Below are 14,667 nucleotides of genomic sequence, written 5' to 3' on the forward strand. Positions count from 1 at the left end.
GGCGAGGACATACCCGCTACGGCCGGAGGTCAGGCGGGGGGGGGGGAACACCCCCCCGACCGGCCGCCGAGAGCGAGCAGGCAAGCGAACGAACGAGAGCGCGCGCGCACGCGGCGCCCCCGCCCTCGCGTCGCGCGGCTGAAGGAGGGCGGGCGCGGCGCGCGCACGTACGCACGGACGTCCTCCTGAGGGAGGCGGGAACTTGGGCCGCGGGCGGGGAGTCGTCCCCGCCCCCCGCCTGACCTCCGGCCGTAGCGTGTATGTCCTCGCCGCTGCAGCTCGGCTAGCTGCGAGTGTTTAAAGCCAGTGGCGGTGGACGCAGAACCGCCTTTGGCCGGCGCCGGTTATGAGCTCGGACGCGGCGCTGGTGCGGGGAGAAATGCGGGAAAGGGTGGATAGGAGGCCGGCACCAGTCCCTTCGCAGCTAGCGTCTCCCGGGCGGCGCCGTCCCCAGAGGCGGGCGCGTCTCGGCGCAAACCTCACTTGCCGTACATGTCGCACGCCAGGGTCTGCTGGCTCTGAGATGCGGTCCTTCTCGGGCTCGGTGCCTTAACCAGCTGCGTTCCTTTGGGTGATCGTGTCTCAGGGGAGCTGCGAAACGGGGCGCCTTTTTTTTTTTTTTTTTTTAACTGGAGGCCGGCCAGAAATAGGCTGAAAAGACCCCGGGAGGAAGAAACTCTTTAACAGCTATCTTTAGCTTCTTAAGGTGATTGATTCTCAGATGTCTACGTTTCAGAAAACCAACTGAGGAGCTTTTTCAAAGCAGAGATACCATGGCCACACCCCAGACCTGCATCAGGAAGTGGGGGGAGAGGGCTGATGGATGTTGAAAAGTCGCTTCGGCGGATTCCGATGTGCGTCAGTTTGAGGAGCCACCACCGATCTACCCAGTGTTGTGTCCTGAGAGTCCCATGTAGTGTCCCGGCGCGAGTTGCGTTCCAAATGCCCTAATGATATCGATGATAGAAGCTTTCAGAAAGGTTTGTCTCTGTTTGAAAGCAAGTACCCGAGATGTTTATGCAGTGCAAGCGGCTGTTATAATGTTAGGATCACGAAGTGCTTTCGTCTTCTGACAGTGTTCCCAAGGAACTGGTATTCTCTGAGCTCGCACAAGGCCTTAAAAATAAGCCGCCTCAAAACATTTGTCATTTATTCGCTCACAGATACCGACCTCTTACTGTGTAGTAGGGGAGTGTTTTAGAGATCACAGCAGAAAGCAAAGATCTTTGCCTTGGAGGAGTTTGCAATCTAACGGAGGAAGATTGACAATAAATATATGCCAGGGAGTGATAAATACCATGAAGACAAAATAAGCAGAGTAGAAGAAATCAGAAATGACTGGGGAAGGCCTCTGTTGGTAGATGAACAAGACTTGTGACTCTCTTGCAGAAGAGTATTCCAGGCAGAGGAACACAGTAAGTACAAAGGATCTGAGGCAGACGGATTCTTGGCTCATTAGAGGAACAGCAAGGAGTCAGAGGGGCTTGAGTGGTTCGAACAAGGGAGAGTAAGTACCACAACATAAGAGAAAGTTAAGGGGGCCAGGTCATACACAGAAATGGTCCTCAATGTTTTAAACTTATATGCCCTTGGATTTCCTCAAACGTTGTAAGTAGTTGATTCTAAAATTTTTCGTCATACGTGTTAGTTGCAAAGTGCAATTACTGACTTTTTGCAATACTGACATTTTTAAGGTGTTACTCTTAAATCTATCCAATGGAAAGGACACCCGGGTGGCTCAGTCGCTTGAGCTTCCAACTTTGGTTCAGTTGTGGTCTCGGGGTTTCTGAGTTCGAGCCCCACCTCGGGGTCGCAGCTGTCAGCGCAGAAGCCGCTTCAGACCCTCTGTCGTCTTCTCTCTGCCCCTCCCCTGCTTGCGCTCTCCCAAAAATATAATAAATATTTAAATAAATAAATAAGTAAAAACATCCAATAGAAAAGTAAACACTAAATTATGTCTGACAAACACCACCGTGCAGTTTAAAACACCAACATTCATCAAAAAATGTTATATTTTGTTAAATAAACATTGAGCATGGAAAGTAATGTGTTATTGGGAATGTCTATGAGATCGCTGGTAGTTTTCTTCTTTTCGATTAGTTCATGTAGACCTGGATGTATATAACATTACTAGGAAGAGATAGGGCCTGGTGTCAATTCCATTTTTCATTTTTATAGATGTAAGCATTGCATAAAAAACTGCATATGTGTGTGTACATGTGATTAATTTTTACGTATGTGACTAATTTCCTTAAAACTATCCTTAACTTTTGTTCCCCTTGGAAAAATTTCCTCTGCTGGAGCACCCAAGGAGTGCTCGGAACCTAGATGTGAGATGCCAAGTGAGATGGGAAGTCTTGATGAGTTTTGAGCAAAGACTCAGTAGTGAAGAGTCACTGTGGCTGCTTCCTGGAGAAATCACGTGTAAGGGTTCAGAGTGGAAGAAAGACCAGGTAGGCTGCTAATAGACTAATAGTTGAAGAATACTGGTTGTTTGGACCTGAGTGGTATCTGTGCAGATGGTGAAAAATATGGAACATATACAATAAAGGGCAAATAGAGACTTTATTCCAAATTCACTTCGAACAAATCAGTTAATGGGGCTGAATCTCTGAAACAGAAGTGTTGCTTCCTTGAATTTTTCTTAACCTTTTTATGCCTGCTACCACTTGCCCTTATTAAAATCTAGTGTGTTTTTGAAAACTATAATTTTAGGGGCGCCTGGGTGGCGCAGTCGGTTAAGCGTCTGACTTCAGCCAGGTCACGATCTCGCGGTCAGTGAGTTTGAGCCCCGCGTCAGGCTCTGGGCTGATGGCTCAGAGCCTGGAGTTTCCGATTCTGTGTCTTCCTCTCTCTCTGCCCCTCCCCCGTTCATGCTCTGTCTCTGTCCCAAATAAATAAATAAATGTTGAAAAAAAAAAAGAAAACTATAATTTTATAGAGAGGAATTTGCTCATCATGAAATTTACTGTGTGCTCTAAAAGGGCAGGGCCTGGAATTAAGCTATCATAGAGTATTTGGGGACACTTAAACAGATACTCTGGTACATGTTGGGGTGCTTGTCTGGCTCAGTCAGTAGAGCACGTAACTCTTGATCTCAGGGTGGTGAGTTCAAGCCCCATATTGGGTGGATAGATAGATAGATGGTAACTCTTGATCATGGGATCGTGAGTTCAAGCCCCACATTGAGCAGATAGATAGATAGACAGACAAACACAAACAAATACCCAAGTACCTCCTTGATTTACAATGGTAGCCCAGAAATCTCAGGGGAGAAACTGAAAACATTCATGAGGTTGAAATACCATATGCACAAACCTGTCTGATGGAGAGAATGCACAGCACAGAGGTTGAATGTATGCCCTACAGCCAAAGTGTCTAATTTGAAGCCTGGTTCCACCACCTACTAGCTGCGTAATTGGGGTAATTTGGTTCACGTGCCTCAGTTTCCTCATTTGTAAAAAAGGTATTTGTTATTAGTAGGACCTACCTTAAGGTTGTTTGACAATTAAATAGTTGTGAAGTGCTTATAGTACCTGGCACAGAGTAACCCTGAAATGAATATAAAAGCACACCCAAAGATCCCTGAAGGGGACTGAACTAGAGGGAGAAATAAAGGTACCTCAGAAGAAAATGTCAAGAAGAGAAATTATGCTAGGGGCTGAACTGAACAGTGGGTGTAAGTAGAGGCTGTGTCCAGCCATTCCCCTGGCCAAGGCTCCCTTTTACCTCTGTCTCTCTTGCATGACATTATGAGCAAAACACAGTTCTGAAATAAAAGAGAGATCTGTCTCTAGGTGCCTAGCAGCTCTGCTATGGAGAACTAACCCATGCCCCCCTCGAAATTATTGGTAACCAGAGTGGAAGAAACCTTCCAGTTGTCCAGAAAAGAGAAAAAGCACTAGAAGTGAAGGACATGAGATAGGTGAACGATGGTGAGAGCATAATCCACTGGCTGGGCACAGGAGGTTTGCAATAATAAGGCAGTAGCCCAAGAGTAGCAGGAAGACTTGTAAGGGCCAGTTCCGCAGCTCTTGGGCAGAGCAAACATGGTCAACAGCAGGAGCAGAAGAGTGCCTCAGGGCCCGCAGAGGAATACTAAACTGCAGTTGAGATTTGGGGCATTTCTCGAATTTCGTAGTTACACTCACGACTGGGTGAGGCCAACAGGTATTAAAGGTGAAATTCTGTGATTTAAAGTTCACTTCTGAACAAAGATTCATAGGCACAAGCACCTTAGACCTAGCTCGTCCTTGGACTTAGCGGGATGTCCAACTTCAGAACAGGGACCTTTCTAACACAGTTATTGAAAGAAGAAATAAAAAGGGGTGATGTTGAGAAGAGTAAGATTTTTTTTTAACGTTTATTTATTTTTGAGACAGAGAGAGACAGAGCATGAATGGGGGAGGGTCAGAGAGAGAGGGAGACACAGAATCTGAAACAGGCTCCAGGCTCTGAGCCATCAGCCCAGAGCCCGACGCAGGGCTCGAACTCACGGACCACGAGATCGTGACCTGAACTGAAGTCGGACGCTTAACCGACTGAGCCACCCAGGCGCCCCAAGAAGAGTAAGATTTTTGTCCAAAAGTGTGTCCAGTGCCACACCAAGGAAAAGGAAAATAAGCATTAGAAAGAAATTTCCATTGTTTATTTGGGTAGAAGACCAGTCAGGCCCCTGATTCCCTTACACTGACACCAACAAGAACCAAGGCATCATCTGAGGAGAGGTGTATTTGGAGAATACCAAGAAGTACATCCCTGGAACAAAAATAATCTTTGCTAGCACTAAGAAGGCAAAAAAGAGGGATGCCTGGGTGGCTCAGTTAAGCATCTGACTCTTGATTTCAGCTCAGGTGGTGATCCCAGGGTCATGGGATAGAGCCCCACATCAAGCTTTGCTGACTGTGTGTGTGTGTGTCTCAAAAATAAGTAAACCTTAAAAAAACTGCTAATGAGTAATAGTTGGCCACTGCCTTATTTCTTACAAAAAAGAAATCGTGACTTCTTTAATTTGTAACATCTCTTTTTTTTTTAATGTTTATTTATTTATTTTGAGAGAGAGCACACACATGTGGAAGCCAGGAGGTGGAGGAAGCAGAGCGAGAGGAGAGAGAATCCCAAGCTCTGCACTCACAGTGCAGAGTCCGCTGCAGGGCTGGAACTCACAAAGTAAGAGATCATGACCTGAACTGAAATCAAGAGTCGACATTTAACCAACTAAGCCACACAAGCACCCCTATGAGTAACATATTTAAATTGATCTCATGCAAGGGTGCTTGGCTGGCTCAGTTGGTAGAGCATGCAACTCTTGATCTTGGGGTTCTGAGTTCAATTCCCATGTTGGGTACAGAGCTTAAAAAAAAACTGATCTCATACACTAGAATTCTGATCTTGAATGGCTGATAGGATATTTTTGTTGGATAATCCTGATTTAAATAAAACTGGCTTTTAGTTAAATTAATACAATCACCTTTTTAAATTTTGGTAGTAATTCCAGCTCAGCAAGTGCTAGCACTGCTTTCCCTTCAAAGGTATAACTACACTTGATTAGTAATGTTCGACTTTTCACAAAGACAGTGAATGCCACCTCAAAACCTATAGGAGATCGCTTTTATATTTCGATTTATATAACTGGTTATATTATTATATTTCAGTACTGAGCAAATGTCTTCACTGTCTCCTAGAACTGAGAAAGACTCACCTGTCTTCCAGTTTGTGTTCATTAGGCTATAGAAGATAAGATAGCAATGTCCAGTTTATCTTTTTGGTCTTAACTATGTCATTTGAAATTCCCTGTATCTAAAATATTGCCTTTTACTTTAATGAAAAGCATTTTAGTGTGGTTTATGTATAATGTCAAAGAATATTTAACACTTCTCACATTTTATAAATTATCTGTAAAATTAGATGCTTTTAAAAGTCAACATGACCGGGGCGCCTGGGTGACTCAGTCACTTAAGTGTCCGACTTCAGCTCAGGGTGTGATCTCGCAGTTTGTGAGTTTGAGCCCCATGTCAGGCTCTGTGCTAATAGCTTGGAGCCTGCTTTGGATTCTGTGTCTCCCTCTGTCTCCCTCTGTCTCTGCCCCTCTCTGCTCCTGCTCTGTCTCTCTCTGTCTCTCAATAATAAACATTAAAAAAATGTTTTTAAAAAGTCAACATGACAAAAAAGTAAGTTAAACTCTGCTTTTGAATCCTTTACTATCTAAGTAAGACTAAGTTATAATCAGGATTGTCTTTATTTTTTTATGTTTATTTATTCATTTTTTGAGAGAGACAGAGCGCAAGCCAGGGAGGGGCAGAAAGAGAGGGAGAGGGAAATCCCAAGCAGGCTCCATGTTTCCCACACAGCCCAATGCAGGGCTTGAACTCACAACCTGTGAGATCATGACCTGAGCCAAACCCAAGAGTTGGACGCTTAACCAACTGAGCCACCCAGGTGCCCCTCAGGATTGTCTTTAAACAGGTATTCAAAAACACACAAAACTGTAGAACTGTATATTATGATTGGTAGTGGTGTTTTTTTTTATTTTTTTTTCAACGTTTTTTATTTATTTTTGGGACAGAGAGAGACAGAGCATGAACGGGGGAGGGGCAGAGAGAGAGGGAGACACAGAATCAGAAACAGGCTCCAGGCTCTGAGCCATCAGCCCAGAGCCTGACGCGGGGCTCAAACTCACGGACCGCGAGATCGTGACCTGGCTGAAGTCGGACGCTCAACCGACTGCGCCACCCAGGCGCCCCTGGTAGTGGTGTTTTTGTCAACTTACTAGAAGGATTGAAGTAGAGGAGATATACCATCAGCACAGATTTGTGAATCTGTGGCTTAGGATAATTGAAATCATAGAAAAAAATAATCACTTGTCAGCATTTCATGATGTTCAAAGTGCACTCTGACTTCCAAACTCTGTGTTGTCTAAATGAATTTGAGAACCATTAATAGCAAGAAAGGGGAGACAGTCGGCAGAGTTGAGCCTGATTGCCAGCTCTCGGTTTTTCTATATTTCTCAGGCCTTCCAGGAGCACATTAGTAATACCAGTGACAAACATGACATTTAAACAGGAGTTTATAATTTACAAAGTACTTTCCACATAATCTCTAATTCTTGCAACCAATAAAATACATCCCAAATTAGTCAATAAATAGATATCACTTGAGTGTACTGTAATGTATTAGCTGTTGTTACACAATACAGTTTTCATTTTTTCTATTATAAACAATATTGTGATAAACATTATGATGCATAATTCTTTGCATGTCTGTAATCATGTCTCCTGAATATTCCTAAAAATAAAATTGCTGATTCAGCAAGTATACCCACTGTAAAAGTTTTTAGTAAATAAATGTGAAGCGTTCCTATTACCTTATTAGATAACCTAATTTGACGTATTTTGCTACTATAAACACAGGTGGAATTAACATGTAATCTTTTTTCAAGTCACAGTTTGTTTCTCTAAAGGTGTCTCCTCACATCCTACTCATTCCTCAATCCACTCCTGTCACCACCAAAACAGCTCTTGATAAGGTCATCAATGACTTCCACGTTTTAAAATCCTTCAGACGTATTTTAATCCCTGACGTTACTCGTCTTCTCAGTGGGATATAACACTGATGGCCTTCCCTTCTGGAATCCCTTAAGTTTCTTGGCTTTCATGACACCACACTCCTCTGATTTGCCACTACCTCTTAGACTGTTGTCTCTCTTTTGCAGACCTTATCAGAGGTCCCCACGACCAGTCAAGAAGAATTCACAGATTCAGAAAAGCTATTATACTCATGGTTATGGTTTATTACAGTGAAATGATAAATTAAAATCATAGAGAAAAGGTAGATGGGTAAAGTGTAAGAGGAAAGGTTAAGAGGCATAAGGTCTCAGGTGTCCCCTTTCAGTGGAATTGCACAGGCATTAATTCTCCCAGCAACACACATGTTGCCAAACAGGAAAACTCACCCGAGCCTTGGTGTACAGGGTTTTTATTTGGGATCTATCACTTAAGCATGGAGCACCCACCTAACTGATCCCAACTACTTGGTCTCCAGCCTACTGAGGTCAAACTGATACACATGGCCCAGGCCGCAAGCATACGAAACACTCTTACTAGGCAGAGTATTCCAAGGACTCAGATACTATCTCCCAGGAGTCAGTCAAGTGCCAGTTTGACCAAAGACAGGCCTTTCTTTGGAAAGGATGGGGTTTAAGCCATCCAGGCCTACTAAGGTAGCCCTTTCCTGCACTCCTTACTCTTGTTAGACTTCCTCAAATACTAACTCTAGACCCCCTTATCTTCTCAGTCGGCTTTCTTAACCCCCTAGGCAAACTCATCTATGCTGCAGGTTTATTTGCCAGACATGCAGTGATAGTTCCTCAGTGTATAACTATAGCCCAGGTCTAACCTTTGAAGGCTAGATCCATCTTGACAACTGCCTATTTAATATATCCACATAAATGTCTCAAAGGCACCTCAAATTCAGCATGTTGAAGACTCAATAATCTCCTCCCTAAACCTCTTCATCTTCTTCCACAGTCCCTATCTCATGGGGTTACCATTCACTTAGTTGTACAAGAAAGAAAGACATTTAGAAGATAAATTAACTGATTTTACTGACAGATATAAGAGTGGAAACCTACAACTTGAAACCTACAACTTCTTACCCCTTATATCCAATCTATATTACCCAGTCCTGTCAATTTGACTTTCTAAATATTTCTCCAAACCCTTCCATTTGTCTCTATTTCCATTGTCACCACCCTAAATCAACTTTCCACCCTCAAGATACCACTCCCCTCATCTCCACATGCTCTTGTGACTCCTTTGCAACCCACTGTCTAAACTGTAGTAAGAGTAATCTTTTCAAAGGAAAACTGATCCTTGCTTTTTTTTTTTACATGTGATTCTTTTTTTTTTTTTTTAACGTTTTTTATTTATTTTTTGGGACAGAGAGAGACAGAGCATGAACGGGGGAGGGGCAGAGAGAGAGGAAGACACAGAATCAGAAACAGGCTCCAGGCTCCGAGCCATCAGCCCAGAGCCTGACGCGGGGCTCGAACTCAGGGACCGCGAGATCGTAACCTGGCTGAAGTCGGACGCTTAACCGACTGCACCACCCAGGCGCCCCGATCCTTGCTTTCTGAATACACATCTCCATGAGTTTCCCTTGCTTTTAGGATTAAAAAAATTTTAAGGGCCTATGAGACCTTTCGTTTGGCCTGGACTACATCTTTAGCCACATAATATCCCACTTCCCCCTTGCTTTTTACAACTTAGCTACACTGGCCTTTCAGTTTCTTCACTGTGCCTTGTTCCATCTTGCCTCAGGGACTTTGTACATTATGGCCTCAAGCTTGAATGATCATTTCCCCTACCACCACCATCCACTCTGCAGAGTTAATTCCTACTCAAACTTGGGGTCACAGCTCAAGCAGTGCTTCCTCAGAAGGCTTCTGTCTAAGTCAGTTTCCTTACTGGGGCACCTGGCTGGCTCAGTTGGAAGAGCATGCGACTCTTGATCTCAGGGTCATGGGTTCAAGCCCCATGTTGGCTGTAGGGATTACTTAAATAAACTTTAAGTCAGTTTTCTTTCTTAGATGTTCTCACAGATCCCTGTTTCTTTCCTTCAGAGCTACTATGAGAAGCAGTGTAGTATAATGGTTAGAAGCAGGGGCCAAACTATCTGGGTTTGAATTCCAGCTCTACCACTTATTAGCTGTGTGACCTTGGACAAGTTACTAACTTCTCTCTGCCTAAGTTTCATTATCTGCAAATGGGTAAAATCTGGTGGGCATAGTAAAACTATATACCTATTACATTTCATATAGTAAGTTATTTTATGTGATTAATACATGGGAAGAGTTTGGAATATAGACCAACGACTATAAAGTACAAATATTTCCTTTTGTCATTAAGTTTTCAGTTTGCAATAATGTATTCATTAGCATGATTATCTGATTAATATCTGTCTCTTTTTTTTTTAAGTTTTTTTTTTTTTTTTAAGGTAGGCTCTATACCCAACGTTGGCTTGAACTCGAAACCCTGAGATCAAGAGTGACGTGCTCTATCTACTGACTGAGCCCAGGTGCCTTGATATTTGTCTCTCTTAATAAATTCCATGAGAACAGGGATTATATCTATTTCCGTTTACATGCCATACTTTGGTAACAAGTATTTCTGGATTGGTAAATCTTTCCACTGTTTGTGGGGTCTGAATGGAATATTATCTTCTACTATATGGCTCTGGCTTCTGGGTACCAGTTAGGTGATATTCTCAAGTCACTTATTTTACATAGATCATCCTTACATTCTAACACAGGCAATATCTGTTTCGCATGTCTCCACAAAAATGGAAATACATCATCTACATGAGCTACACTAAAGCAGTATCATTCAAAATAATGCGAATGTCCACATCCAGGGAATGAGACTTCATGATATAATTTCTAAAGCTTATGAAAGCTTGGTGGAAGAGACGAGCATCAAGTCCATAATCAGCAGCGTTTCTAAATTTCTTTCCTCTTTTAAAACTGGTCTAAGATCTTTACTTCATTCTTGTCCAGAGAGCCAGTTAGCTCAGCCCCGATGTTGCCATCCGCACTGAGGCCCTGAGGTTTCACAGTCAGCTGTAAGAACAAGGACAAGTTCGGGGTTTTGGAGCCTCCTGAGGGAGAGGAGGAGGGAGAGGCAACATCAGACATGTGCCCCAGAACCCCAGGAACAGGTCCAATGTGGGCATGAAGGACCAAGCCCACTGCTGCCCCGGGGCCAGCCCAGCTCCCCGCCAGGAGCCAAGCACACAACAGGGCACACAGGGATTTAACAAGGTCTGTTTATAAAGAATTCTCTCAGCCTCATCCCCCCATCTCTGATGATAAGAATGTTGTTTCTCCTGGAATAGGGAAGGCATCTTTCACATGGGAGTTTCATCTCCTGCTTTCAGGAAGAAAAGGGAGGAATCACAGCACGCTTCCTGCACCTGCTGTTTTTTTAAGTGCCTTTTGCTCAAAATAATCCTTGTAACAAAGTGGCATATTTGGGGGTGGCATATTCTGCCACCCCTCATGTATATATATACATATATATGTATATATATGCATATGTGCGTGTGTGCATGTGATATAAATACATGTATTCCTCAGGCCTACCCACAGAGATGCTTGGGAACAACAATACCCCAACAGCAACAAATACTCTTAGGACACCGCAGATCTTGGCTTTCAAATGCTCTTCTCTTTTAGAAAGAACTAGCGCTCCTTGGTAAAATGGCTGATTCTAAGGCTAAGACAGGGAAAATACAAGATGAGTCTGAAATATCTTGTTGTAGGAAGTAAGGAAGTCCTCACAGAATGGTGGCAACACGTTCAAAGATCAAAGAAGCCAACTTAAATGAGCTGCCAATAGCCAAATCTGGAACAATTTGAATATCAGAATAAATAATGATAGTAACAGATCATAACTCACTGAATAAAATAGAAAACCATGAATCCAGGGGTGCCTGAGTGGCTCAGTTGGTTAAGCGTCTGACTTCAGCTCAGGTCATGATCTCACAGTCCATGGGTTCAAGCCCTACATTGGGCTCTGTGCTGACAGCTTGGAGCCTGGAGCCTGCTCCACGTTCTATGTCTCCCTCTCTCTCTGACCCTCCTTCACTCACACTGTCTTTCTCTGTCTCAAAAATAAATAAACACTTAAAAAATTTTAAAATAAAGTTTCAAGGTCATTTGGAAACCACATAAGAAGATGGCAAAGACACAAGACGGAAGGAGCCTGGATTCTTGAATCACTACCTAGTAGGAACATTGGCTTTGGAATTTATGGGAGTGATAATTAAACTTCCATTTGAGCCACTATTCATTTGGGGGAACAACAAAGAATAGTGTCTAAGTCATGAATGTCAAGGAGAGACTGAGGAATTATTCCAGATTGAATGTGATTAAAAAGACGTGACAAAATGCAAATCAAACTACAATGGAAAATAAAACAAAACAAAAAACACAGAAACCACAAGGAGCTACCACTTCATATGTATTAGGATGACTATTATTGAAAAAACTAAACAAAACAGAACATAAGTGTTGCTAATGATGTAGAACAATCGGAACCTTTGTGTATTGCTGGTGGGAATGTAGAATGGTACAGGCACTCTTGAAAACATTCTGGCGGTTCCTCAGAAAATTAGAATTTTAATGTGATCCAACGATGTTACTTCTGAGTGTATACCCAAAAGAATTGAACACAGGAACTTGAACAGATATTTGTATACACCAGTGTTCATAGCATTATTCACAATACTGAAAAGGTGGAAACAACTCAAGTGTCCATTGATGGGTGAATGGATAAACAAAATGTAATATATAAACAAAACGGGACATTATTCAGCTTTAAGAAGTAAAGAAATTCTGACATATGCCACAACATGAATGAACCTTGAAGGCATTATGCTAAGTGAAATAAGCCAGACACAAAAGAGCAAATATTGTATGATTCTACTTATATGAGATACCTAGTGTGGTCAGATTCATAGAGATAAACAGAATGGTGGTTGCTGGGGGCCAGGGGAAGGCGAAACTGAAGAGTTATTGTTTCATGGGTATGGAGTTTCATTTTGGAAAGATGAAAAAGTCGAGATGGTTGGTGGTAATGGTTGCACAACAATGTGAATGTATAAATGCCATTGAACTGTATCTTTAAAAATGATTAAATGGTAAGGGCGCCTGGGTGGCTCAGTCAGTTAAGCATTGACTTTGGCTCAGGTCATGATCTCACAGCTCTTGAGTTTGAGCCCCGCGTGGGGCTCTGTGCTGACAGTCTGGAGCCTGGAAACTGCTTCGGGTTCTGTGTCTCCCTCTCTCTCTGCCCCTCCCATGCTTGCACTCTGTCTCTCCCTCAAAAATAAATAAACGTTAAAAAAAATTTTTTTTAATGGTTAAATGGCAAATTTGTTTTGATACAAAAGACATTTCTAGAACAATTGGTAAAACCTGAATGGGATCTGAGGTAATAGTAATATATGGGTATTAATATCTTGATTTTGATAATTGTGCTGTAGCTATTTAGGAGAATTATCCCTGCTTGTGGGAAATACGTGGAAGGGTTTGGGAATGATGGGGCATCATCATCTCTGCTGTTTGCTCTCAAATGATCCGGGAAAAAAAAAAAGTTTTTTGTGCTATACTTATACCTTTTCTGTATGCTTTAGATTATGTCCGAAAAATTTTTAAACCTTTTTTTTTAATGTTTATTTATTTTGAGAGAGAGAGAGAAAGGAAGGGGCAGAGAGAGGGGGAGTGAGAAAATCCCAAGCAAGCTCCTCACTGTCAGCACACAGCCCAACATGGGGCTCTGAACCCATGGATCCATGAGAATATAACCTAAGCCAAAATCAAGAGTTGGGTGCTTAGCTGCCGAAGCCACCCAGGCACACCTCCAAAATTTTTTTAAAGGTAAAATAAAAAAATTGAAATTAGCAGTGATTAAACAGTTGACAAAAATGAGTCCTGGGTTAGTTTTAGCATCAGAATTTGAGCTCAGGTCTCCAGGAGCACTTTCCCATATAGTCCATGGGATGTTCCTATAATAAACACTCTATTGGTAGTATATATATATATTTTTAAGCTATTTATTTATTTTGAGACAGAGAGACAGAGACAGTGTGAGCATGGGAGGGGCAGAAAGAGAGGGAGAGAGAGAATCTCAAGCAGGTTTCACGCTGCTAGCTGTGGAGCCCAACTCGGGGCTTCAACATGACCTGAGCTGAAACCAAGAGTTGGACATTTAACTGACTGAGCCACCCAGGTGCCCTGGTAGTATGTATTTTAGATATATGAAGTTTTATTTGTGAAAGGACGGCTTTTTCTAACTACCTAGCACATTATTGTGTTAATGAGTCACCATCCTCAAGAGATACCAAAAGTTAACAATAAGAAAAAGAAAATGGAAAAAGAAAAGCAAGCTGATGAATACATAATCATGTCTGTTTTCTGAAACCAACTATAAATGATTTTTTTAACTTTTTAAAATATTTTGTATTACATTTGTCACAGAAATGTGTGGATTTACTGGAGGATGTACTTTATAACTTCCTTTGGTTGTAAATATACTGTGGTCAAACAGGATTTGCGGCCTATTTAAATTACTTTTATATTTCCTTTGGCCTCAAAAGGGCTTTTTTATTATGTAAATATACAAATTAATCACTGAAAGGAGGAGTTTAGAAAGCTGTTTGGGATTGGAATAGAATTGCTAAATAGATTTAAGTGTAATGTGTCTGAAGAGCCCAAAAGAATTGAAGTCTGGAACTGACCTTGGGGGTAGGAGGGACTCTCAGGAGCAGTTTTCCATTTAAGGACCAAATGAAGATGTCAAAGGTCAGGGCCAAATCCATTTCTGCATGGCCGCTGGAGGGAAGAATGGTTTTAACTGATGGATATTTGCAAATGATTTGAGCCCCAATTAAGTAAAATGTTACTCCTAAAAAAATTTTTTTTTAAATTTTTTTAAACGTTTATTCATTTTTTGAGAGACAGAGAGAGACAGAGCATGAGGGGGGAAGGGGCAGAGAGAGAGGGAGGCACAGAATACGAAGCAGGCTCTGGGCTCCGAGCCGTCAGCACAGAGCTCCATGCGGGCCTGGAAGTCATGAACGGCAAGATCTTGACCTGAGCTGAAGTTGGAC

At 42.4% G+C, this 14,667-nt stretch overlaps 1 long non-coding RNA gene across 1 annotated transcript in view; it reads left to right on the plus strand.

The window, feature by feature from the left end:
• The first annotated feature begins 202 nt into the window (after positions 1–202).
• The window catches only part of LOC121027734 (uncharacterized), a 46,194-nt gene continuing 31,729 nt past the window's right edge, over positions 203–14,667 (plus strand). The window contains exon 1 of the long non-coding RNA XR_005788901.1: positions 203–1,415. This is a non-coding gene — a long non-coding RNA (uncharacterized LOC121027734). The remainder of the gene's footprint in view (positions 1,416–14,667) is intronic.

The sequence above is a fragment of the Herpailurus yagouaroundi genome, unplaced genomic scaffold, assembly GCF_014898765.1.
Source record: "Herpailurus yagouaroundi ecotype Mexico unplaced genomic scaffold, PumYag 77, whole genome shotgun sequence".
In the NCBI taxonomy this organism is placed as follows: Eukaryota; Metazoa; Chordata; class Mammalia; order Carnivora; family Felidae; genus Herpailurus; species Herpailurus yagouaroundi.